At 42.7% G+C, this 27,618-nt stretch overlaps 1 long non-coding RNA gene and 1 pseudogene across 2 annotated transcripts in view; one reads left to right on the top strand and one right to left on the bottom strand.

Annotated features, from left to right (window-relative positions):
• LOC308577863 overlaps window positions 1-27,618 on the top strand; it is a 494,647-nt gene that overhangs the window by 297,784 nt on the left and 169,245 nt on the right. The window lies entirely within an intron of this gene.
• Window positions 1-27,618, bottom strand: part of LOC308578053 — a 51,527-nt pseudogene that overhangs the window by 8,081 nt on the left and 15,828 nt on the right. The window contains exons 2-5 of the transcript XR_014013529.1: window positions 23,911-23,990; window positions 22,042-22,237; window positions 3,646-3,786; window positions 2,774-2,874 (exon numbers count right to left, since the gene is read on the bottom strand). The product of XR_014013529.1 is annotated as an uncharacterized misc_RNA (transcript). The remainder of the gene's footprint in view (window positions 1-2,773; window positions 2,875-3,645; window positions 3,787-22,041; window positions 22,238-23,910; window positions 23,991-27,618) is intronic.

Below are 27,618 nucleotides of genomic sequence, written 5' to 3'. Positions count from 1 at the left end.
AATGATGTTTGTGTTGAATATAAAATGCTAAAACTTAATAAAAACTATTTATATATATAAAAAAATTAAACAAGAATGGGAAAAATTTATTGAATACCTTAAAGATACATATTTAGAAATAATAATAATAATAATAATAATAATAATAATAATAATAATAATAATAATAATAATAATAATAATAATAATAATTGTATCCCGCCCTCCCTGGCCGAAACCGGTCTTAGGGCAGCTAACATCAAATATATAACATTAGTATAAAATCAAACAATAATTAAATTACCTCCTAAAAACAAATCGGGATCAAATTAAAATCGAATTAGATGGTTTTCCACAGGCAGGATTGATATAACATTGATGAAGCCAAAGTAGCAAATAAGGAAATGGAATAGAACGAATCATTGTAATTACATGCAAGAAAAGATGGCAAAATATGGAAACGGGGGGTGGGGGGTGGGGGAGAGTCCAAGGGGTTTGTATAATCCCAGTATTGTATATATTGAAAATGTTTGGAGTGTATGGAAATAAAATGATAAAATAAAAAAACTGAATAATAATAATAATAATAATAATAATAATAATAATAATAATAATAATAATAATAATATTTATATCCTGCCCTCCCCAGCCGAAGCCGGGCTCAGGGCGGCTAACAACAATCAAAATAGTCCAACATTTTAAAACATTCATTATAAAATTAATTAAATCAAATTAAAATCAAATTAATGGCAACCATCAAGCAAAATTCTGTGCAGGTTGCCAGAGGAGGGAGTCAGTCTGCGCCCTGACCAAAGGCCTGGTGGAACAGCTCTGTCTTGCAGGCCCTACGGAAGGATGTCAGGTCCCACAGGGCCCTAGTCTCTTGTGACAGAGCGTTCCACCAGATTGGAGCCGCAGCCGAGAAGGCCCTGGCTCTAGTTGAGGCCAACCTAACCTCTCTGTGACCTGGGATCTTTAGGGTGTTTTTATTTGCAGACCGTAAATTTCTCTGTGGGACATACCAGGAGAGGCAGTCCCATAGGTACGAGGGTCCTAGGCCGTATAGGGCTTTAAAGGTTAAAACCAGCACCTTAAACCTGATCCTGTACTCCACCGGGAGCCAGTGCAGCTGGTACAGCACCGGATGGATATGATCTCGCAGCAAAGACCCCGTAAGGAGTCTCGCCGCGGCATTCTGCACCCGCTGGAGTTTCTGGGTCAGTCTCAAGGGCAGCCCCACGTAGAGCGAGTTACAATAATCCAGTCTGGAGGTGACCGTCGCGTGGATCACAGTGGCTAGGTCAGGGTGAGAGAGATAAGGAGCCAACTGCTTAGCTTGGCGGAGATGAAAAAATGCCGCCTTTGTTATAGCTGTAATCTGCGCCTCCATGGAAAGGGAGGTGTCGAAGATTACACCCAAACTCTTAACGGACGATGCTGGCACTAATTGCACCCATGCAAGAGATGGGAGTTGCCCCCTCAATCCCATATCGCTCCGTCCCAGCCAGAGGACCTCTGTCTTCGAAGGATTTAACTTCAACCGGCTCCCACGTAACCATCCAGCCACAGCTTCCAGACATCTGGTCAGTGTATCTGGGGCCGAGTAAGGATGGCCATCCATCAACAGATAGAGTTGGGTGTCATCGGCATACTGATGGCAACCCAGCCAAAAACTCCGGACAAGCTGGGCGAGGGGGCGCATAAAGATGTTAAAAAGCATCGGGGAGAGTATCGCACTCTGAGGCACTCCACACACCAAGGAGTGGCGCGATGACAATTCCCCCCCCAAGCGCCACCCTCTGTCCCCGACCGGAGAGAAACGAGCGCAGCCATTGAAGGACTGTGCCCTGGATCCCCACGTCGGCAAGGCGGTGGTCCAGAAGTTCGTGATCGACCATGTCGAAGGCTGCTGACAGGTCTAGAAGAATCAGCAGCCCCGACCCGCCTCGATCCAGCTGCCTGCGGAGATCATCTGTTAGGGCGACCAGAGCCGTCTCGGTCCCATGACCAGCGCGGAAGCCGGACTGGAATGGATCGAGAGCAGATGTTTCATCCAGAAACCTACCAAGCTGTTCAGCAACCGCTCTCTCAATCACCTTACCCAGGAATGGAAGATTCGAAACCGGGCGGTAATTGGATAGATCTAAAGGATCTAATGATGTTTTCTTTAAGAGCAGACACACCACTGCCTCCTTCAGTTCCCCTGGGAATATCCCAGTGCCAAGGGACAAATTGATGATATCCCCCAGGGGGGCCCGCACCTCGTCTGGGCACGCTCTAATCAGCCAGGACGGGCACGGGTCAAGAGGACAGGTGGTGGGCTTTCCAGCTCGGAGGAGTCTGTCCACATCGGCTGGGGATATCCGGTCAAAGTGGTCCAATACTGGACCCGAGGACAGTCGAGGGGCCTCCAGTTCCTTTATTGTATCCAAATTGGCAGGGAGGTCATGGCGGAGCAACAGGACCTTCTCCGCAAAAAAGCTCGCAAATGCCTCGCAGCTGTGTGTCGAATTGTTATTTAAATTTGGCTGTCCTTCAAGGGACAAAAAATAAAATAAAAATAAAAATAAAAAATAAAAAAACCTAAAAGAAAAAGAGAAAGTGCTTTATCCACAAGAGGAGAGCTTTCCCACAGGCACCAGACCAGCGCATGAGGAGTAATAATAATTATTAACAACAGCAACAATAATTTATTATTTATACCCAGCCACTCTGGGCGGCTTCCAGCAAAAGATTAAAATACAGTAAGGAGGAGCTCTTTCAATCTATTTTCCCCATGGCTTTGGAAGCTCACCTGATGGCCTCCTTGTAGTGCATGAGGGCCTCCTGGAGCTTCCCCTGCTGTTGCAAAACACTGGCTAAATTTGAATGCGCAGCTGCAAACTCCGGGAAGACCTGCGGGGAAGAAGCTCACTCTTAGTTTCCCTGAGAAGCATTCTAAAGAGACGGAGGCTGCTCTTTGAGGCTCAAAGGTTGTGGGCGTGAAATAAATCCTCATTTGGATTGACTTGCAAAAATTAAGGAGGAGGAGGAACCTATGGACTGCCTTTTTAGCATGCATAGGAAATACTGTTGGGAGATCAGACTGTCAAATGACCAATGCCGTATTTTAAAGAGCCCCTCTTTGATGCTCAAATGTGGCAGGGGCTGGCTGCAAAATAAATCACCGTTTGGAATGATTTGTGGTAATGATGATAATAATAATAATAATAATAATAATAATAATAATAATAATAATAATAATAATGGGCCTATGAACTGCCTTTTTCGTACGCATAGGAAATACTGTTAGAAAATAAGACTGTCAGGGGATCAAGCTCAGCCGACACAGAGAACAGCATGTGCCCAGCTTTTATTTCAATTTCTGTACCGTTCCTTAACACCTTGCATTGTTCTTCTGATGAAAAAGCAGATTTTTGGTCATTCCAGGAGGCCTAGGAATATAAAAAGGGGGACAGACCCTCTTCCTTCCAAAAGGGACTTATCGGACCATGCTTTGTCGAGCCTCAAAATGCTACTTCACTTTCACTTCTTCACCATTATTTCCGTTATTGATCAAGAAAAAATTGATCGGCGATTTTTAAAAAGACCCAGACTAGGAGTCCAGGGTACGCATGCCTAACCCTTATATGTCAATTTAATTGTTGTAATTCTCCACGCACGTACCTCAAGAGCTTTCCGGTAGAGGCGGACAGCCTCCTCGATATTCCCTTGTTCTCGCTTGATGTTCGCCAGGTTATTAAGAGAATCCGCGTGAGTCGGACATAAACGGAGAGCTGTATTGTAGCATTCCTCGGCTTCGGCAACCTTCGAAACACAAAACAGAGTTTTTACACGAATATTAGTATGTCTTTCACAGGAGCCCAAAAGGCTGCTCTGTGATGTTGTAGCACCCTGCTTGTGGTTAACGCTTAGCTGGAATGAAATATTCAACGCAGCAATAGAGAAATTAAAATAATTATTTATTTGTCAGACAAATAAATGAGAGGCACAGTGGTATATGGTTACCAAGCTCTGGCCTGGCCTCCTGCCATTATGGCCAGCCCTTATATTCCCTTAATCCAGCCCCCTTTGCTCCTCCTTTGGCTGCCTCTGTCCAATCAGCCTGGTTGGATTTCCTATTGGCTGATTGCTAGAACCAATCACAAAAAGATACACCCATATCCTCCTGTCCTTATATGGAACACAAAGAGCTATATATTGTTACATCTATAAATGACAAATAAGTAGTAATATATCTTACATGTGTCTCAACAAGGAATCTTAATTACCAGCTCACCTCTTGCCCTCCTTGCCCTATTGCCTTCTAAAACAAATGGTTAATCTTAAATTTTTATCTTAAACATATGTCAAGGATCTTGAGTTTCACATCAACATTGAAAGATCTCCTTCATTTGAAGGTTTCCAAACAAATGTCTGACAACTAATATATCAGGATAGCTCGGATGGCGTCTTCCTGTCTGGCAAGAGGGCTAGGCTGCTGGCTGACTTAATTCCAGGATAAAATACAACTCTTTACAACTATATGAAATAAGAATCTAGCATTTGTTCCTTTGCATAATTACATTTAAGACAATATATTTAATACACAACACAGATAGCCTCTTAAAAGGAATAAGGCCTTTTTAAAGTAGAGAGAGAAAGAAAAAAAAGAACTCAGTTTAAAACAGTTTCAGAAGAAGCCTCTTCAGTTTACATCCCCCCCTTCAGCAAGCTGCTTTTCCCATTATCTCTTTGCCCTCAAACTCTCTGTCAGCTTAAGAAAGAAACAGCTTTAAAAAGACTTCCCAGCTAGATGCTTCTCCATTTGGTCTTTAACCTTAGAAAGAAGATCTAGCTCATTTTACTGGGAGGCACATTGGTATTATTTTTCTATTTACCAACTATTAATTATGTTTATCTCTGCCTTTTTTATCTTCTATAACATGTAGGGTCAGTGTCCTTACTCAGTCTGTAATTCCAGCTTTTACGACTTTGAGAATTGTTTTCTGCTATCAATCAAAAGGGGCCCCTTGTCTAGGAAAACATTGCCAGTGTTTTCTTAAGCAGCTGGTCTGCCAGGCATGAAACTTTTGAAAATTAAGCTCTCTCTTTAATATACAAGTCCTGATCAAACATTAATAAAATGCAGGCTTATGCCTGATGCCTCATTCCCCCCTTTCAAGCTCAAGGACCTTCGTCCCAAGTGTCCTTGATAGCTTGACCTTCATCATATTCCTGAGGTAAAGCTCTGTATAGGGCCATGATATGAGGTAGAGTTTCATTTGAAACCATCTTGCTAATTGTACTTCTAAAACATGAAATGATACATGGCATCATACATAAAACCATTACCACTACCGTTAAGAAAAACAAGCAAGACAATAGTATCCCTTTGAGTCCTGTGACATTAGGTAACCAATTGGTGAGCCATCCCATATCCCATCCTTCCCATGTTTGTACTGGGACATGTGCTATATTCTCCATCTTTGTGGCCAACACACGGATTGCCTCACCATTATCTGAAATGTTAAAGCAACAGGCATTCCCTGTCAAGTTCAAGACTCCACATAGGCCTCCCTGCTTGGCAAGTACATAATCCATTCCCATTTTCAGCTGCAAAATGGCGGCTCTACTTTCATCCAACTGTTGTGCAATAAGTCTCAAACTCTGGGCCGTTGCATTGGTTACAAGTTCCACTACTGCTTGCAATCGAATTATTCTGTTTAGATTATAAATAGGATCCCGTGCCCCTTGTATGAGCTCACCAGGATTCCAGGAGGCAGGATCATAATAGGCTATAATGCGCTCTGGTGGCCAATCATCAGTACCGCTCCAACTTTGGGTACTTCCTCCTGCTATATGAGAAATATCAGCGTTTCTTCGTGTACGCTTGGCCAAATTAGTGGGCATAATCCACATTGGTGGTAATACCCATCCCAGGAAACAAGTCCCACTCCATTTGGAGGGGAGTTTCTTGTATGCCCATTCTCCACATATCCACCACAACCATCGGGTCTGAGGTTTTTGGTACGTGGAGTACAGAAGGCGAAATATCAAAAGAGGTAGAGAGTTCACAGTGCAGTATGTTAGATTGCCTTTTTCCGTCACAGTTATGTTCCATACCACTTTCCATGCATGAATAAAAGGAGGTGCACAGGGCAAGGCATTCCGAGTTCGATAGGTAGTATCGTGTGCCCAGGTATTCTTAATATTATCCCAAGTATAGTGACAATGAGAAGAGCCTATTATGGTAGAATCAGCTGCATCTGATGATTTATGTACACAGAATTCCCCTTGTACAGGTATGACTCGTAATGGTTTAGTTGAGTTCCATCTGGGGAAATTCTGTATTTCTGTTTGGTGTGGTATTTCGCTTACCATACCAATGGCATCTAATGGTATCCGTAATAAGGGCATACCTCCCTCTGAATCATCTGGCCCAAGAGAGCAAACAAGGCAATTGGTCCTATTTGCAACATTGGCTACCATTTCAGCTAAACCTACCCACATATTGTGGTCATGGCGGAATCCATATTTAGTCAATTTGGCCAGATTCAAGGACCCTTCCCCTTCCCAAGGGATCAGGATTAATAATAGAATCATGTTGATGTCTAGCATATGCATTCCTTCCACAAAAGATTACCTTATTGTGATAGCAAATAAATATTAGTCCCAATATAATTCCCCCAGTGACAGAAATGGGGAACCACCAAGACCAAAACATATATCCCGAGGATCCCCAATAAGTAATATCTCTGATAATTGTTCCACAAGGGGGGGGGCAGTCAATTAATTGTATAAGAGAATCTGTCCTTTCACAATCGCTGGTTCAGATGCTCCTCAAGCTTCAGGCGTGCGCAGGTCAGCCAGCTTCCAGGTTGTGGCTGCAGCAGGCCGGTCGTCTAATGTTGCCCGTGACCTAGCCCGTTCCCGGTAGGGCTAGATACAGGGGTTTTTGGAGAGAGTCAGTTTAAGAGGATTAGAGGGGTCACCTTTGCACGTCCAACTGCCTTCGGACTTCTTCAAACGGGAGTGATGAATCCAGGGGGTCACCTCAGCTACCTTCACCGCTGTTGGAGTAGAGAGCAAGACGGTGTAAGGTCCACGCCACTTAGGTGCAAGTGGATCACGTTTCCACTCTTTCACCCATACGCTATCGCCAGCCTGGAACTGATGAATCGGCTCGGCAATGCTGCACGGCGTGCGCTCGAGGGCCCACCTGTTAAGAGAAACAAAAACACGGGAGAGAGATTGCACTTGTCCCTGTGTCACATGGTCTCCTATTTGTTTAAGATCAGCTGAAATATCCTGAACAAAGGAGGGCGGTCTCCCATACAGGAGCTCAAAAGGTGACAACTTAAGTCTTTTTGTGGGTGCACACCGAACACGAAACAGTGTTATGGGTAACACATCTACCCATCCCAATCCCGTTTCCTGGGTTAACTTTGCCAATTGGGTTTTCAGAGTCCGATTCATTCTTTCAGTTTTCCCTGAACTCTGAGGCCTATAGGCTGCATGCAGTCTCCATTTCACTTGTAGGACTCGACATACTTCTTGTACTACTTGATCAATGAACGCTGGCCCATTGTCACTTCCAATGCATCTAGGTAACCCAAACCTCGGGATCAATTCAGTCAGGAGTCTCTTAGTTACCTCTCGTGCCTTTTCAGTTCGGGTGGGAAAAGCTTCAACCCATCCGGTAAGAGTATCTACAAACACAAGGAGATACTTGAATCCCTTAGAAGGGACCAGCTCTGTGAAGTCCACAATTAGGCTTTCCATGGGGACATATCCCACATGTTGGATTCCAGGAGGTTGTACCGGTCCCTGCCTGGGATTGTTTTTAGCACAAAGAACACATTTCTGTGAAATGCAAGTTGCTAATTGTGATAGGTTAATAATATACAACTTCCGACTGAGACTCTCTCTGGTTGCAGTACCGCCAAGGTGAGTAGATTCATGATAATTTCTTACAATTGTGCCTGCTAGATGATGAGGTACATAAATCCTATTGTCTGGCAGGATCATCCAACCATCCTTCACAACTGCTCCTTCCTGTTCAGCCCACTTCCTCTCTTCTGGGGTATAGTGAGGTTTAACTTCTTCTGGAACTACCTCTGGTATGAGGGCTGCTATAAATCCTCCCACAGGCTTTTGGGCTGCCTCTCGGGCTGCTTTGTCAGCAGCATGATTTCCTCTGGTTATTGGATCCCTTCCTCGTCCATGACCTTTGCAGTGCATTACAGCAATCTGTTCTGGAGCCCATACTGCTTCTAACAGGATTTCTACTTCAGGTCCATATTTCAAGGCCTTCCCGTGGGCTCCTATTAAACCTCTTTCTTTCCATAGAGCACCATGTGCATGCAGGGTTAAGAAGGCATATTTAGAATCAGTATAGATGTTTGCCTTACATCCGGCTGCCAATTGCAGAGCTCTAGTTAAACCTATAAGTTCAGCTTTTTGTGCTGAGGTGCCAGCAGGCAAAGCTTCAGCTTCCACAACTTCCTCATTGGTGACCACAGCATATCCTGCTCGTCTGGCACCTTCATGCAGGTAACTGCTACCATCAGTATAATATACAACATCTGGATTTTTCAATGGTTCATCTTTCAGATCGGGTCTACTGGAATAAACTTCATCCATTATTTGGAGACAATCATGTGATTCTTCATCATCTACCTCTGGTAGGGGCAGCAAAGTCGCTGGATTGAGCATATTCACTACTCGTAGATGAATCCTGGGATTTTCACACAATAGGCCTTGGTACCTAGCCATCCTTGGGTTCGTTAGCCAATAACTACCCTTATATTCCATGAGTGTCAGAACAGCATGAGGTACATTCACATACATCGTCTGGCCGAAGGTAAATTTATCAGCTTCTTTGACAAGGCTTGCAGTGGCCGCTACTGCCCTTAGGCATGGAGGCCATCCTTTTGCTACTGAGTCCAATTGTTTTGACAAATAAGCTACTGGACGGTTCCAACTTCCTAATCTCTGGGTCAGGACTGCCGCTGCAATCCCATTCTGTTCATGTACATACAGCTGAAAGGGTTTTTCCGAATTAGGCAGTCCAAGGGCTGGGGCCTCCATAAGTCGTTGTTTGATAACTAAAAAGGCTTGTTGCTGCTCAGGTCCCCATACGAATGGGTCCTTTTCTGCACCTCGAGTGCTTTCATGTAAGGGTTTGGCCAGACTGCTGAAATCAGGTATCCATAGTCTACAAAACCCTGCTGTTCCCAGGAATCCTCTGAGTTGTTTCCTTGTGGTAGGTTCCTTGATAAGGCAAATAGCTTCTTTCCTCTCTGGCCTCAATGCTCGTTGTTGGTGTGAGATGTCAAAGCCCAAATATTTGACCTTTTCTAAACATAACTGTGCCTTTTTCTGGGAAACTCGGTAGCCAGCTTCCCAGAGCAAGTGGAGCAGTTCCTCTGTACCTTCTTTACAGGTATCAAAATCCTTTGCTGCTAGTATAAGGTCATCTACATATTGCAGAACCACCTTTTCTCCAGGTATTGAGGGGTAACTTGTTAGATCCTTCGCCAAGGCAGTGCCAAATAAAGTTGGGGAATTTTTGAATCCCTGGGGCAATCTTGTCCAGGTTAGCTGGCCTTTTGTTCCTGTCAAAGGGTCTTCCCACTGGAAGGCAAATATAGGTTGGCTCTGTGGTGCCAGCCGGCAACAGAAGAATGCATCTTTCAAGTCCAATACAGTAAAAAATGTTGCTTCTGGTGGGATCAAACTCAGCAGGGTGTATGGGTTTGGTACATTTGGGTGCAAGGTCTCGATAGCCTGGTTTACGAGCCTCAAGTCCTGCACTGGCCTGTATTCATCTGTCCCAGGTTTTCGAACAGGCAAAAGGGGTGTGTTCCATTCTGATTGGCAGGGCTTAAGCAGACCATATTTTAATAGGCGGTCCAAATGTTTCTGGATGCCCTCTGCTGCTCGCCGGGGTAAAGGATATTGCTTTACAGATACAGGGGTAGCCATAGGTTTTAAGGTTACTACAATTGGAGCTATATTCTTGGCCATTCCTGGTGGGCTATTTTCGGCCCATACTCCTGGTGGCACCTGTAGGGTTCGGAGGAGCTTGTTTAATTCTGTATCCAATGTGGGTTGGACTTGCAGGGCTGACATTAGGCGCCATGATTGTTCCTTAGGTACTGAGAGGGAAATTATTCCTGCTGCCTTTGATGGCAGTTTCATTTCTGGACCTCGAGGAGTGAAGGTGATTTGGGCCTGCAATTTGGACAGCATATCTCTACCTAAGAGAGGTATTGGACACTCAGGTATATGTTCAGTTTCTATTAATTGGTTCTCGTGGGAAACTTGCAGATTCTAGCTTCTCCAATTAACTCAAGCTGGAGTCAATTTACTCTTGGCAGAAAGCCCAGGTCTGCTTGACCTAGAAACTACTCGCTCTGATTGGTTAACGAGCAGCACTCAACTCTGTTATCAAGGGATTGTTAGCTCAGTTTGGTGTGAGGTGTAGAGAGGGTTTATTTTGCTTTTATTTGTATGCAGAAACTCTGCTGGTTTTTATTTTTCCTTTTAATAAATCCTGTAAATAGTTATTCTGAGTCTAGCTGACTAGTCATTACTGCCGCAACTAGCTTCTTCGCTGTGCAGGAAAACTCTGCTACGTTTGGGCTAAAGCCAGTAGGGCTATGCCTGACACTCCAAAGTTCCATGAGGTTATGGGCATTGTGCTGCCAGCCTGAGTTGCGGTGGTGTCAGCATCAACGGCGTTGGTTCCAGTAGTTCCAGAAGTTGTTGTTCTCTGGCTGGTTCCTGACCGTGGTGAGCTGGTGACGCAGCGGACGCAAGGACAACAGCTGCAGCGTGTGAGTGCTGGGTGCTGTGGTTCCTGTTTTCTCTCTCGGTGGTCGTGAGTAGCTGGTTCCGGGTTCCAGGGACATCGCTCTCAAGATGGCCTCACAACCAGGTCAGATGGCTTTTGAGCGTCTGAATGACTCCAATTACTTGCTGTGGTCGGAACGCATGCAGGCAGTGCTGCAGAGGGATCGTCTCTGGCAAGTGGTGAGTAAGTTTCCTGCGAAGCCTGATGATGAAGACCTTGATAAAGACCAAAGAGCAAGGGCCACAATTGTCTTGGGGCTGGAAGATTCCCAGTTGCCGTATGTGAGGGGAATCAAGACAGCTAGAGGTGTGTGGCAAGCACTTAAAGAACTCCATGTGCGTGAGACAGCGGTTTCCAAGCTGTTCATTCGCAAGGCATTGTACAAGGCAATGTTACAGCCTGGGGTTACAATGCAGGAACACCTACACAGTTTACAGTTAAAGTTTTCTGCGCTACAGGAAAGAGACTGTGCGTTAGACCAGCAGGAGAAGGTGGCTATTATTTTGAGTTCTCTCCCGGAAAGCTGGGATAATTTAGTTTTGTCTCTAGAAGGCATACAGGAGCGTGATTTATCAGTCAGTTACGTTACTGGGCGTTTGATTGAAGAATGGCAGAAGAGGCAAGAAAGGTCGTTGGCTGCAGAGGCTTCTACAGGTGGGCGGTTTGGAGGGAGTTCTCATGCCGTGCCAGAGGTGAAGCAAAAGCAGCGTACCGGTGAGGAGTCAGCGTTTGCTGTTAGGCGTTGTTTCCGATGTGGGTCTTCAGCGCATCTAAAACGACAATGTCCGGAGTTGGTCAAGTCTCAGTTGCCGGTGCAGGAGCAGAGACGAGATCAGCAGCAGCAGCGTAAAAAGAAATTCTTCAAACGTAAACAGTCGGCTCAGCTGGTGACCGGCGAGGTCAAGATTGCTGATGAGAAACAAGCGGTCTGGGTGGTCGATTCGGGAGCGTCTCGCCACATCGTGAATTCAGATGACTTGTTTGTTTCCAAGAACTCAGCACAGCGCAGCCAGGTGGCTCTAGCAGACGGAAGTACTTCCGAAGTGATTTCAGGGGGTGCAGTTTTTGTTCCTTGTCTTCGTGAATGCCTGCAAAATGTACTTTGTGTGCCTTCATTAAGGAGCAATCTGATGTCTGTAGATTGTTTGCTAAAGGCTGGGTTTAAAGTGTATTTTGAAGGAGACAGTTGCATTATTAAGAAGGCTGGTGAGATTTTAGGCACTGCTAAGTCAGAGGGAGGCTTGTTTTGGCTTAAAGCAGGATCTCAAGTTGCAGCAGTAGTCAGTAAATCTCAGCCTGCAGTGAATAACAAAGCTATACATGACAACTGTGTGCACTTGTTGCATAGGAAAATGGGGCATGCTTGCTGGAAAAGTGTACTAAAAATGTCTGAATTGGCTGATGGGGGTAATTTAAAGAGTTGTAACAAGTACCTTGATTGTAACGTTTGTAAAAAGGTTAAAACCCACAGAGTCTCTTACCCCAGAAGTGACAGAGTTAGTGAGTCACCGCTACAGCTGGTTCACATGGACGTAATTGGTCCATTTGCTGTAAGCAGGGGTGGATCGCGTTTTTCACTAACAATTGTGGATGACGCCACACGTTATTCTTGGGTTTTTCCCATGAAAAATAAGGGTGACGTGTTCACTAAGTTTAAAGGCTGGGTGGCATCTGTGGAAAGATTTCTGTCCATTAAGCTCAAAAGGATTCAGACGGACAGAGGTGGCGAATTTATGTCAAATGCCTTTAGAGATTGGTTACAAAAGCGTGGCATTGGGCATAGGAAAACGAACGTTTTTTCCCCAGAGGAGAATGGCGTTGCAGAGCGAAAAAACAGATCTTTACAAGATATGATGTTTGCCATGCTTGATGATGCTGATTTACCCATGTCTTATTGGGGGGAGAGCATGCTCACCGCGTGTTATCTCCAAAATAGGCTCTTTCATCAAACAATAGGTACAACCCCGTACTTTAAATTGTTTCAGAAAAAACCTAAAATTGACCATTTGCATGTGTTTGGATCAAAAGCCTGGGTATTAATTCCGAAACAAATGAGAAAGAAGGGAGATCCTAAGACCAAACAGTTAGTGTTTGTGGGTTACCAGGAGTTGGGAAAAGGTTTCCGCTTTGCTGAAGGGACAAATGGCATTGTGATCTCCAGGAATGCCAGTTTTTGTGAACATAGTGGCTGGGAGAGACTACATGCCAATACTGAGGTTTGGTTTGAACCTTCCCAAGAGCTCCATGACTCTGAAGGTAGACACAGAGAGTCAGAGTCTGAGGGGGAGGAAAGTTCAGATAAGAGCTCTCAAGAAAGTGGAGTTAGCCAGAGACCAGTTGCTAAGCAACAAAAGAGAGGTCGTAGTTCTGAGGAGGAAAGTGGGTCAGAAGAAAAAATTTCTCCCAGAAGATCTAAAAGACAAAACAAAGGAGTGCCTCCGGTGCGTTTTTCTCCTGATACTGCAAATGTGTTTAGTGTAAGTGCAGAACCCAAGAGTTTTCAGGAGGTGTTAAAGTTACCAAAAGAGGAGGCAGAGCGCTGGAAACAGGCAATGGAGGAAGAGATGTCCTCTCTGAATGAGCATAAGGTTTTTACACCAGTAGCAGCGCCTGAGGGGGCAAAGATTGTAGGCTGCAGGTGGGTGTACAAACTTAAACCTCTGGTGACAGGAGAGTACAAATACAAAGCTCGTTTAGTGGCTCAAGGATATTCTCAGAGGCCTGGAAAAGATTATGACGAGACTTTTTCCCCTACTGCTAAGGGGGACAGTGTAAGGCTGATTTTAACGCTTGGAGCAAAGAGAAAACTCCTGTTAAACCATTTTGATATCCAGACTGCATATTTACATGCATCAATATCAGAAGACCTGTATCTAGCCGAACCGCCTGGTTATGAGACAGGTTCCAATAGAGTGTTAAAATTAAACAAAGCTCTATACGGTCTCAAACAGGCTGCAAGATCTTGGAACAGATGTTTCCATGAGGCCTTAGTGTCATTTGGTTTCAAGCAGAGTACAGCTGACAATTGTGTTTATGTACGTGGTACAGGCAGTGATCAAGAGTTTTGTCTGATTTATGTAGATGATGTATTGTATGCCTGTAAAACAGATAAACAAACTAAAAGATTTGCCAAGCAATTGTCCAGTAAGTTCAAAGTGAAAGACTTAGGCCCGGTTAGGACATATCTAGGGTTGGAAGTGTGCTGGGCCCAAGATGGCAGCTGCCTAATTAGTCAGCAGAACAAAGTTAAACAACTACTGACTACATACAGGATGCAGGATTGCAAAGGGGCAGCGGTGCCTATGGATCCAGGTTTCATAAAAACACTTCATATAGATGAGAGTCCTGAATTTGAACATCCTGATGTATATCACTCTGTAATTGGAAGTTTATTGTATCTAGCACAGTGGTCCAGACCTGATATTAGCTATGCAGTAGGCATATTAAGTAGATTGGTCTCAAAACCCACACTAAATGCCTGGAAAGGGGTAAAACAAGTTCTGAGGTACCTCAAACAGACAATTGGCTATATGTTACAATTAAATTCTTCAGAGGATGAAATGTTGAGTTGCTACTGTGATAGTGACTGGGGAAATTTGCCAGATAGAAAATCTGTCACAGGACTAGTCATAATGGTCGGTGGAGCTTTAATCAGCTGGCGGTCACGCAAGCAAGACGTTGTAAGTGTGTCATCAACGGAATCAGAGTACGCCGCATTGAGTGAATTGTGCAACGAGGTGATTTATTTCAAGCATTTGATGGCAGATTTAAATGTAAATTGTGGAGAACCAGTACAAGTTTACATTGATAATCAAGCTTGTATAACATTAAGTAAAACAGAGGGTTTCAAATCGCGTTCAAAACATATCTCTGTAAAATACCAAAATGTACGTTGCTGTGTACAAGACAATGTAATCACCTGTACTTATGTATCAAGTGAAGAAAATGTAGCAGATGTGTTAACTAAACCATTGGCAAAGATAAAGAACAAGCAAATGTGCAAGGGTTTAGGTTTGCTGGAAAAATGATCTCCTACATAGGTGTATTTGATGTTAATTGTTCAGCAGAATCTGTGAGGGGGTGTTCAGTTTCTATTAATTGGTTCTCGTGGGAAACTTGCAGATTCTAGCTTCTCCAATTAACTCAAGCTGGAGTCAATTTACTCTTGGCAGAAAGCCCAGGTCTGCTTGACCTAGAAACTACTCGCTCTGATTGGTTAACGAGCAGCACTCAACTCTGTTATCAAGGGATTGTTAGCTCAGTTTGGTGTGAGGTGTGTTAGGAGTTAGAAGTGCTGTGTATGGTTTTGAGAGAGAGAAAGAGAGGGTTTATTTTGCTTTTATTTGTATGCAGAAACTCTGCTGGTTTTTATTTTTCCTTTTAATAAATCCTGTAAATAGTTATTCTGAGTCTAGCTGACTAGTCATTACTGCCGCAACTAGCTTCTTCGCTGTGCAGGAAAACTCTGCTACGTTTGGGCTAAAGCCAGTAGGGCTATGCCTGACACTCCAAAGTTCCATGAGTATATACAAAAACTGATGGGTTAAACGATGTCCCCCAATCTGGCATTCCAAAGGTTGGAGGAAAGACCTCTTAGCTGACTGACCAGTGGCACTTTTAATGACTACACTTTTGGATGCCTTTTTCTGCAATAGTTCTGGGAGTACTGAGTATTCAGCCCCAGTATCAATCATAAAGTCTATTAAATGGCTTCCTAATTGAATCGTGACCGTGGGCTCCTGGAAGCCTAACTTTATGGAGTCCGGTCTTTCCTAGTCTTGGGTAAAATCCTCCTCTGCCAGTCCAATGACATTGTCCCTACTCCGTCCTTGTCCAGGTCTCTGATATCTTCCATCTCGGATCATTCCCCGTCCCCGTCCCTGGTTTCTTGGGCCGGAGCCTGGGCCTGGGCCTGGGCCTGGGCGTACTTCTTCCAACCTCAGGGGTTCAGGACATTCCCGCTTCCAATGACCCTCCTTCTTGCAATTTGCACATTGATTCCTTCCCAGTGGTGGATTCCTTCCCCGCCCTCTTCCTCCATTTAAGGGGCGGTAGTCTTGCTTCACTGCTGTGGCTAGCATTACCATCTTTTCCTTCTGCCACTTCTTCTTCTCTTGTTTCTCAGCCTCATCCCTATTCCGATAAACTCGGCGTGCAATGGCCATAATTTGGCTCATCAGCATCCCTTCCCATCCTTCTGATTTCTGAATTTTCTTACGAATGTCAGAAGCGCACTGGGCCACAAATGTAGCAGTAATCATTCTGCTGTTTTCAGGGGCTTCAGGGTCAAAAGGAGTCCATATACGATAGGCTTCTTGCAGCCTCTCTAAAAAGTCTCCTGGACTCTCATTTGGTTTCTGTTCTACTTCTGAGACTTTAGACATATTAGTGGGCTTCTGGCATGCCCTGCGGATACCTTGCACAAGCGTCTGGCGATAGGTGGTAAGTCTGGCCAGATGAATTGCATTGTTTGGATCCCAATTAGGATCTTCCAAGGGAAAGTTGTCTTGGAGATGACGGTCAATATTAAAAATATTTCCCACTCTGGCCTGCTCACGCAAATATATCTGTGCCTTTTCAATTATGTCTCTCCTTTCCTCAGTGGTGAACAGAGTATTCAGGAGCTGGCGGCAATCTGTCCAAGTAGGACTATGAGTATTTATTATTGAAGTCACCAAGTCCATCATAGCCTGAGGTTTTTCTGCAAAAGATGGGGTGTGTGTTTTCCAATTCATCAGATCTGTAGTCGTGAATGGAATATATTGCAGGGTCGAAGTTCGAGGTGGCCGTGGTCCGAGTTGCCCGTTAACCAGCACAGGCTCCTCAAGTGCATCAAATACTCTTCTGAGAGGGGCTACTACGTGATCTTTCTCTTCGCTTTGCTCTAGGGGCCTCAAATCATAGGGGATGGTATTTGTCCCAAGGCGTTCTTTTAGCAGCCTTATACGCCTGGCTGTATTGCTTGCTGACCGATTAAGGTCTCCCTGTAACTTCTGTAATAATTCTCTAGGACTTGGATGTACAGGAGTTTGGGGTAGGCAATCAGTTGTTCCACTAAAAGAGACTGTAGATGGAGTTCTACTGGGACTCACAAATGGAATAACCACTTCTGCTTGGGCTTCATTATAGGACTCCAATGCCTCCTGAAGATATTTTTCATAATCTATCAAGGAATCAAGTTCTGTGACTCCAGCCCCATTATTCATTCCACTTTCTTGCCTTGGGGTTACAACTGGTGGAGTGTTTGGATTAGGCTCCCTTCGATGTGGAGCATAGGGTGGAGGTGGAAGCAGCTCTTCCTCTGGTCCCTCAAAAATGGGTTTGAGTTTATTTGGCAAGATTCCTTTCCTAGCTTCGGCTTTTACAGCCAATAATTTGCATCGTTGGACTTTGCATTCCCTTATCCATGGAGGATTTTTATTTAATGTGCTCAGCCAGGAATCTATATATGAAAATTGTTCTGGGCACCCTCCAATTTCTTTGGCGATGTTAGACCAAAGTTTGCTTACTAAATTTATATCAAAGGTTCCTTGAGATGGCCATTCAGTATTTTGCTTCGGCCACTCTAATTCACATAACGTTCTCAGGCGCTCTGGCGTCATTTTGACTCCATATGCCCCTGAGAAGGCTTTCTTAAAATTATTTAACATACATTCAAGAGGTGTATTTTCCCCTTTTGAACCCCCAACTCCCATTGTATGGCCCTGTGAAGTATCCACTCAGTCACTCACACACACGCTTCGTGGGTTTCCTTGCCTGGTGAAGTCGCCTTACCAGGAACCGAAGTACTGCCCACTCCACACTCAGGTCAGCTACAGATTGCTCTGTACTTTCTCACACATACAATGCGCTAGATACTTCACCACACACTACCTCCCAACTTTCCTTTTCCCTACACCAGATCACCACCTGATGTACCCAACCACCTAGCGTACTCAGTTCCCACTTACTGAGACGCAGAAGTTTGATCAAGACTTCTCTTCCTCCCAGTTAATTGGAGGGCCAAAAATCCCTTTGTGCACTTACCCTTGGTTGGTTCCGTTTCCCCCCGGTCCGTCGCCGCCAGTGAGCAGGGTATCAGACAGACGAGACTTCTGCGTTCCCCCTGGAAAAATTTACCAGTGCGCGCTGGGTAAGCAGTTTAGAGATCCTCTCTCTTGTACCCTGCCCAATAGGGCGAAGGGGCTGCGTTCCAGCAGACCACTTATCCGAGTCACAGGAGCACCATAAAATGTAGCACCCTGCTTGTGGTTAACGCTTAGCTGGAATGAAATATTCAACGCAGCAATAGAGAAATTAAAATAATTATTTATTTGTCAGACAAATAAATGAGAGGCACAGTGGTATATGGTTACCAAGCTCTGGCCTGGCCTCCTGCCATTATGGCCAGCCCTTATATTCCCTTAATCCAGCCCCCTTTACTCCTCCTTTGGCTGCCTCTGTCCAATCAGCCTGGTTGGATTTCCTATTGGCTGATTGCTAGAACCAATCACAAAAAGATACACCCATATCCTCCTGTCCTTATATGGAACACAAAGAGCTATATATTGTTACATCTATAAATGACAAATAAGTAGTAATATATCTTACATGTGTCTCAACAAGGAATCTTAATTACCAGCTCACCTCTTGCCCTCCTTGCCCTATTGCCTTCTAAAACAAATGGTTAATCTTAAATTTTTATCTTAAACATATGTCAAGGATCTTGAGTTTCACATCAACATTGAAAGATCTCCTTCATTTGAAGGTTTCCAAACAAATGTCTGACAACTAATATATCAGGATAGCTCGGATGGCGTCTTCCTGTCTGGCAAGAGGGCTAGGCTGCTGGCTGACTTAATTCCAGGATAAAATACAACTCTTTACAACTATATGAAATAAGAATCTAGCATTTGTTCCTTTGCATAATTACATTTAAGACAATATATTTAATACACAACACAGATAGCCTCTTAAAAGGAATAAGGCCTTTTTAAAGTAGAGAGAGAAAGAAAAAAAAGAACTCAGTTTAAAACAGTTTCAGAAGAAGCCTCTTCAGTTTACATCCCCCCCTTCAGCAAGCTGCTTTTCCCATTATCTCTTTGCCCTCAAACTCTCTGTCAGCTTAAGAAAGAAACAGCTTTAAAAAGACTTCCCAGCTAGATGCTTCTCCATTTGGTCTTTAACCTTAGAAAGAAGATCTAGCTCATTTTACTGGGAGGCACATTGGTATTATTTTTCTATTTACCAACTATTAATTATGTTTATCTCTGCCTTTTTTATCTTCTATAACATGTAGGGTCAGTGTCCTTACTCAGTCTGTAATTCCAGCTTTTACGACTTTGAGAATTGTTTTCTGCTATCAATCAAAAGGGGCCCCTTGTCTAGGAAAACATTGCCAGTGTTTTCTTAAGCAGCTGGTCTGCCAGGCATGAAACTTTTGAAAATTAAGCTCTCTCTTTAATATACAAGTCCTGATCAAACATTAATAAAATGCAGGCTTATGCCTGATGCCTCAATGTGATGGCTGGATTGAGGTTTGATACGGCCCCTCAGCTCCTGACGGTAACTTGGTATTAGAGCGGTTCATAAAAAACTCTTTTTTTGAAAATGCCTGCTCCAAAGTTCTTCTCTTACCAACAGTAGAGATTATATAGCTATATCTGGAATGGCATGCATATCAGTTAATATCTTTTATATATATATGCCAGCTGTCCTTTGTCAACAACCAATTGTTGCTGTTTTTTATATTGAATATATGCTATATGGTAACTGTTGCACCTCATAGGTAACTCAAGCCTTCTGCACATCACAAAAGATGTATTTTATCAAAGTCATTGTTGAACTGAAATACAATTAAGAAGTATATTAATAGTGAAATGCAATTAAGAAGAAGCATATTAACAGTAAAACCCCACAATTGTTGAGCCTTTTTTAAGGATTTGACCTCAGAGGTGCTGACCTTTTTTTAGGATTAAAGTTCTTGAGCTTTTTGGGGGGAAGTTTTGCCCTAGTAAATAAACCGCCACGAGGGCCGGATTAAATCGACCAGAGGGCCAGATTAGGCCCCTGAACTGGACTTTGGACATGCCTGGTCTAAAAGAACATTGGGAAAATTTAAATTCTTTGGCAGGATAGCAGGAAATATGACAAAACCAATGCATTTTGAGATCTAGGAGAGATGGGTGGAAGGCCCCCAAAGTGGACTTTGGACATGCTTGGTTTAGGGGAACATAAATACAAGAGCAGACTAATCCGATTCAAACTCTCTTTCCCGCACACTTACCGTCTTTTTCAAGATGTATTTAAAGAAGACAGTAAGGGAAATGGTTTTGGTCATACTAAATCAAAATTAAGAGACAGAGTTGCTAGATAGTAAAAGAAAATCATTGCCAAAAACGTATAAGAATGGCATACAAAGGATGAAGAAGTTAAGTCGGTTATGATTAAATGGGCTCAAGATTTTGGTCATAACATTGAATTAGATAAGTGGGAAAGATTATGGGCAAAAACAATTTATTGAATGTACAGCACTAATTAAAAATTTAATGAAGGTGACGTATAGGTGGTATTTGACGCCGACTAAACTTGCTAAAATATATATAACTCAAGATAAGGCACGCTAGAAATGCAAGGAGAAGGAAGGGAATTTCGTCCATAGGTGGTGGATGTGCACTAAAGTCAAAGTCTACTGGGATATGATTTACAAAGAATTGAAAAAGATCTTTAAATATACTGTTATTAAAAAAACCAGAGGCTAATTTTTGAAAGTGATTTACAAATGCTAAAGTAAATTGTTTTAAGTAGAGTAAGAAGGTAAATAGGGCGATATATGTTCAGGTAGGCAGCTGTGGTGGTCTAACGCAGTTGAAATATATAAAAAATATATAAATTGTCCAGTAGCACATTGCAGACCAACTCAGTTTGGTCTTGGTAGAAGCTTTTGTATCTGAAGAAGTGGACCTGCATACAAAAAATTATACCAAGAAGAAGCCAAGTTTAGCAAGCCCTGTTTAGGGAAGCTTTTAATGTTTGACGGACTATTGTATTTTAATATTTTGTCGCCAAGAGTGGCTGGGGAAACCCAGCCAGATAGGCGGGGTATAAATTTTATTATTATTATTATTATTATTATTATTATTATTATTATTATTATTATTATTATTATTATTATTATTATTATCATCAGGTGCTACTGGACAATTTTTAAAGGGTGATATAGAAATGCTAAGAGGATCGTGACTACTTAAGAAAGCCAGGGAGTGGGAGCGGGGGAGGGGGGAGGGGAGTCGACGCTTGGTATGAGCAAAGTTGTATGTGACGATATGACAAAGGAAAAAATAAAAGAGGACTTCTTCTAGGTTCTGTACCCCAAATCCCCCCCCCAAAGAGCCCAATTTCGAGGTCACCATCATCCGGAAGGCTTTTTTCAGCAAACCCTCTGACATACAGAAAGCAAAAGGGACCGGTTTCATTTTCTTTTTTTAATTTTTATTTTATTTATAACATAGTCCACAACAACTCATACATACAAACAGACCCACCACCATTGACTAATTATCAAAATTAAACTCCTATCCTCTTACACAAAGAAAACATAACATAAAAATAAAAGACTTTATTCTGTTAAATGGCCGCCTTATTTACCTCTTGTATACTATTTCTTTTGTATGGGATTATTACAATTTTTCCTAATTATGACTTAAACCACAAAGTCTCCTGTAGAAATTAATTGAAACAAGTCCAAGTGTATATTTTGGGGCACTGTTTGGTAAAGTATTCTCTGCATTTTCCCCATTCCTTTTGGAATTCTTGTCTGGGTTGTGCCCTAATTGTCTCTGTTAATCTGCCCAATTCAGCATGGGGTAAAAGCCTAAGAAAAAGCTAAACAACTTCAATCCTAAAAAAAGTTCAACAATTTAAACCCTAAGAAAAGAGCTCAACAACTTCAATCCTTAAAAAAAGTAAACAACTTTGGTCGGCCCTTATGGCCCTTCACTTCATCAAATCTGGCCCTCTTTGAAAAAAGTTTGGACACCACTGCCTAATAGGAAAGTTTCTGTATTTTTTTTTCACAGGCCCACCAGAAATGTATAAGTGTCCCTTCTTCTTTACTGCACCTCCAGCACAGTTTTTTTGTTTTATACATTTTAGCTATTTTGGCAGGTGTTAAGTACCATCTATAAAACATCTTTTATATAGATGTTCCCCCCACCCCAAGGCAAAAGGGACCAGTTTCTTACGCTGCCTTTCTCTTTCAGCGCGTTGGCCAGGTTGCAGTAGGCGTCAGGGAAGTGGGGCTGGAGCTCAATGGCCCTCTTGTAGGTATCGATTGCCAGATCGATCAGCCCCTGTTCGTAATACACACATGCCAGGTTGCCGTGGACAACAGCGTGGTTGGGACTCAGGCTCAGGGCCCGTAGGTAGGCTGCAACGGCTCTGAAATGAGATCAAGGACTGGTTCAGTTTCATTGTCACCAGGGTGGATAAAAATCTGTTTTTTAAAAAATAAAATGCTTTGGGAGGACGATTAAGAGGATCGAGGCGGGCCGGGACTGCTGATTCTTTTAGATTTGTTAGCGGCCTTCGACATGGTCGATCACAAACTTTTGGACCACCGCCTTGCCAACGTGGGGATTCAGGGCACAGTCAGACAATGGCTGTGCTCCTTTATCTCAAGTCGGGGACAGAGGGTGGCGCTAGGGAGGGAGTTGTCGCTGCGGCACTCCTTGTTGTGTGGAGTGCCGCAGGGCACAATCCTTTCCCAGATGCTTTTCAATATCTTTATGCGCCCCCTTGCCCAGATTGTCCGGAGTTTAGGGCTGAGTTGTCGTCAATATGCTGATGACACCCAACTTTATCTGTCAATGGACTCGGCCCCAGACACACTGACCAGATGCTTGGAAGCCGTGGCTGGGTGGCTGCGTGGGAGCCAGTTGAAGTTAAATCCTTCAAAGACAGAGGTCCTCTGGCTGGGTCAGGACAACATGGGGTTGGGGGGCCAACTCCCATCTCTTGTGGGGGCGCAATTAGTGCCAGAGCCTTCTGTCAAGAGCTTGGGTGTAACCTTCGATGCCTCTCTTTCCATGGAGGCACAGGTTGCAGCCACAGCAAAGGTGGCATTTTTCCACCTCCGCCGTATTAAGGAATTGGTTCCTTACCTTTCTCACCCTGATCTGGCCAGTGATCCATGCGATAGTCACCTCCAGGCTTGATTATTTTAACTCGCTCTATGCTTAGACTCACTCTGACACCCTATATGGGATTTGGTATATAAATTTTCCCGTGGCTTTTTTTGCTGGCCCATGTAGCACCAGCATGGATAGCTGGCTTGGGTGAATAGCTGATGTTTCCTCCCTTTGTAGTCTTGATGAGGCTGCATTTTAAGCTGTATTTTAATTAACTGGGGTTTTTTTCTATTCTATTTTATTGTAATTTATATTTGGTGTTAGCCGCCCTGAGCCCGGCCCTGGCCAGTGAGAGCGGGGTAGAAATAAATAAATAAATAAATAATTCGGGGAAGAATTATTTGTTTTAAGTTTTTCATGTGTGCGAAAACTCAGTCCAAGTTTTTCTTGGGGAAAAAATGTTTCAGCACATCAGTTAAGCAACATGGATACATATGCTACCATGTTACTGTTTTAGTGAAATAAATTGCTTAAATTGTTATGAAGGAAATGTTTCTTTTCTCCTTCCAATCAAGTACAGCAGAAAAGTTGTTCAAATAAAAAGTGTTCACTTATTAAAACTCACCATCATTTCGTCACAATCGGGCTGTATATAGCAGAACCAAATCATTTTGATATAACTGTAGAAAAGACTCTGAAGTTAGGATTCCAAAAAGGAAACCTGCCTCCGATTGTCAATATTAAGAGGATGCCAGCAAGGCTGAACCTTCCGGTAAAAGGGGGATTTAAATCAAGTCTTATGGATTTGGGATTTAAATCAATTTGCTTTAAATAAAATCAACCCTCTAGGCAACAATGGGAGTTAGTTTGGGTATGGGTGCAACCACTAAACTGAGAATATAAGACGTAATGTGATTATACGCAAAACCAATAAAAAACATTTATATAAAAAAGAGAATATAAGCTCTATGCCTATTTGCTTACCTGTCAAATATACGCGCCTCCTTCAAGACGTTCCCCAGATTAATGTAAGCATCCAGGAAGTTGGGGTCCAGGGTCACCGCCTGAAAATATTTAAGATAATAGATTTTTGTTACTAATACAGTCATACCTCAGGTTGAAGTAGCTGCGGGTTAAGCATTTTCGGGTTGTGCTCCGTGGCGACCTAGAAGTAACAGAGCGCGTTACTTCCGGGTTCTGCAGCTTGCGCACGTGCAGACACTCAAAATGATGCCACACGCATCTACGGAAGCAGCAAATTGTGACCCGAGCATGTTCGCTTCAGGATGCGAACGGGGCCCCGGAACGGATCCCGTTCGCATCCAGAGGTACCACTGTATAACAGCATGGTTACTTTTAAATAAGTGGGTCAACTTTGACCTAGGCTGCCTCCTACCTACCTTCCTACCTTATCAATCTACCGACTTTATCTTATTATCTATCTACTTGCCTACCTATCTATCTATCTATCTATCTACCTACCCTATCTATCAAATCTATCTACCTACCTACCATCTAATCCAGGTGTGGCCCAACTTGGCCCTCCAACCCCCATCATCCCTACCTAACAGGACCAGTGGTCAGGGACAATGTGAGTTGTAGTCCCAAAACAGCTGGAGGGCCAGGTTTGGCCATGCCTGAATCTATCTACCTACTCAATCAATCAATCAATCTAACTAATCTATCTATCCATCTACCAACCTTTCTTATATATGTATCTATCTAATCTACCTACCTAATCTATCTATCTAATCTAATCTAATCTAATCTAATCTAATCTAATCTAATCTAACTATCTATCATCTATCTAATCTATCTATGCAAGGAATATCAACTGTACGAGAAATGGTACCAACTAATGGTACTAACAGGACACCGGAGGCCCATTGCAGCTGAAAAAATGCCTCCAGTTTTAATATAAAAAAGAATGGGAAACGTTTATTGCATATTGACAAAAGCAGTGCACACAGGTTAATACATTAGCAGGATTAATTTTTTTAAAAAAACCCACCTGTAATGGTTAAATTTAAAGTAGAATCATAGAATCATACAGCTGGAATAGACCACAAGGGCCATCGAGTCCAACCCCCTGCCAAGCAGGAAACACCATCAGAGCACTCCTGACATATGGTTGTCAAGCCTCTGCTTAAAGACCTCCAAAGTAGGAGACTCCACCACACTCCTTGGCAGCAAATTCCACTGTCGAACAGCTCTTACTGTCAGGAAGTTCTTCCTTTTTTTTTTTTTTTTTGCATTAAATTTTTATTCGTATTTAGTAAAAAACAAAAAAGATAAATAAACAAACAAGTTTACATATCAAGCAAATTAACCATTACATAAGTTGTTGTTCCCATTTCCCATTTTATACACACAGAAATTAAACATAAAAATTCATAAAGATAGAAACTGCTTTGTAGTCTGTCAGATCTTTGACTTCCCTCCACCCTTTTGGTAGGTTTCTAATAAATTCCATGGTTGCGTATTTATTTTTAATCTTAAGATTGTCGCTGATAGAGTTTTTCTCTCCCCGCCAGATCATCTTATAAATCTGTTCCAATATAATTCCAAAATTTACTCCAATTTTTCTTGAATTTCTGTTCATCTTGGTCACGTAACCTGCCTGTTAGTCTATCCAGCTCGGCGTAATTTACCATTTTAATCTGCCAATCGCTTATGCCAGGTATAGCCTCCGACTTCCAATTTTGTGCCAGCAGAATTCTTGCGGCTGTGGTGGCGTAGAGGAATATTAATTTGTCCTCGCTTTTTATTTCTTTGCCCATTATACCCAACAGAAAGGCCTCAGGTCTCTTGGGAAAGGTATATTTTAATATTTTTTTAAGCTCATTATAAATTGATTCCCAAAAGGCCTTCACCTTGCTGCATAACCACCACATATGATACAGGTCTCCCCCCACTTCGCCACATTTCCAGCATGTCTTATTCTTTAATCTATACATTTTGGCCAGCTTCGCCGGTGTGAGATACCATCTATATATCATCTTCCAGACATTCTCTCTCAACACTGTACAAGCCGTAAACTTAATATTACTGTTCCACAATTCCCGCCACCTCTCATAATCTATATTATAGCCAAAGTCAATTGCCCATTTAATCGTTGCCTCTTTCACCTCCTCATCCCCTGTGTACCATTCCAACAGCATATCGTATATTTTAGATAATGTTTTATTCTTTCCTTCTACTATCTCTATGTTAAATCTTGATTTTTTGTCATCAAAACCTGTTTTTCTCTTGTCCTCCTTCAGCATATCATTCACCTCATGATATTGTAGCCAACTAGTAAATAAATGTTTTATCTCTTCATAGGGTTTAATTTTGAGCCCTTGTTCTGTTTTTCTTACCAAATCTTCGTATGTGGCATTTTCCCCTTCCATATTTGTCTTCTTAATTGTTGATACCTCTATTGGTGAGATCCACCAGGGTGTCTTTCTTTCAAGGAGGTTTTTATTTCTCTCCCAAACCTTGTATAACGGTCCCCTAAAGATATGGTTTAGGAAGCCCCTATGGACCTTCACCTTCCCATACCAGAGGTATGCATGCCACCCGAACCGGTTGTTAAAACCTTCCAGGTCCAGCAAATCTCTATTCTCCAATTTTATCCAATCCTTTACCCAAAGTAGACATGCTGCTTCATAGTAAATACTCAGATCTGGTAGTGAAAAACCCCCTCTTTCCTTTTTGTCGATCAATATTTTCATTTTTATCCGTGGTCTTTTTCCCTGCCAGATGTATCTCGCCAGGGCTTTCTGCCATTCTTTACATTGTTTTAGACCTTTAAGTACTGGTATAGTTTGAAATAAGAACAGCATTCTAGGCAAGATGCTCATTTTGACCACAGCTATCCTCCCCAAAAAGGAAAGTTTCATCCTCCCCCAAATTTCCATATCTTTCTTTATATTCCTCCAGGTGACCTCATAATTGTCCTTATATAAATTTAAGTTTTTGGCCGTAATCCACACTCCAAGATATTTCACTTTTTTAACCGCCATAATTTCCACCTTTCGTTCTAGTTCTGTCGTCTCTTCCTTATTTAGATTTTTAACCAGCATTTTAGTTTTGGTCTTATTTACTTTGAGTCCTGCCACACCCCCGAATTCCTCTATTTTTTGTAAGGCTTCTTTAACACTCTCCTTTGGATCTTCTAGGGTCAGTACGATATCATCCGCAAATGCTTTAATTTTAAATTCCCTTTTTCCCACCTTGATTCCTTTCACTTCTGTTGCCTCCCTCAGTCTCTCATTGAGAATTTCCAGTACTATTATAAATAATAAAGGGGATAGGGGGCAACCTTGTCTGGTTCCTTTGTAAATGTTCAGATATTCCGTAGTGGTGTTATTTATTACCAATTTTGCTTTCTGCTCCTTATATATTGTTTCTATTCCTCTTCTAAAATTTTCCCCTATCCCCATCATTTCTAGACTTTTCCTTAGGAAATCCCACGAGATATTGTCAAATGCCTTTTCGGCATCTATGAAAACCAGAGCGGCCTGTCTGTCTATTTTCATATCCAAGTATTCAATAATATCTATCAAGTTTCTTACATTATCCCGTAGTTGTCTCCCTGGAAGGAAGCCTGTTTGATCTTTATGTATTTTATTAATCAAAACCTTTTTTAATCTTTCCGCCATTATGTCTGCGAATAATTTATAATCATTATTTAATAATGAAATTGGC

Source organism: Podarcis bocagei, assembly GCF_964188305.1.
Source record: "Podarcis bocagei genome assembly, chromosome: W".
Classification (NCBI taxonomy): domain Eukaryota; kingdom Metazoa; phylum Chordata; class Lepidosauria; order Squamata; family Lacertidae; genus Podarcis; species Podarcis bocagei.
This window is presented reverse-complemented; position numbering and strand designations above follow the sequence as displayed.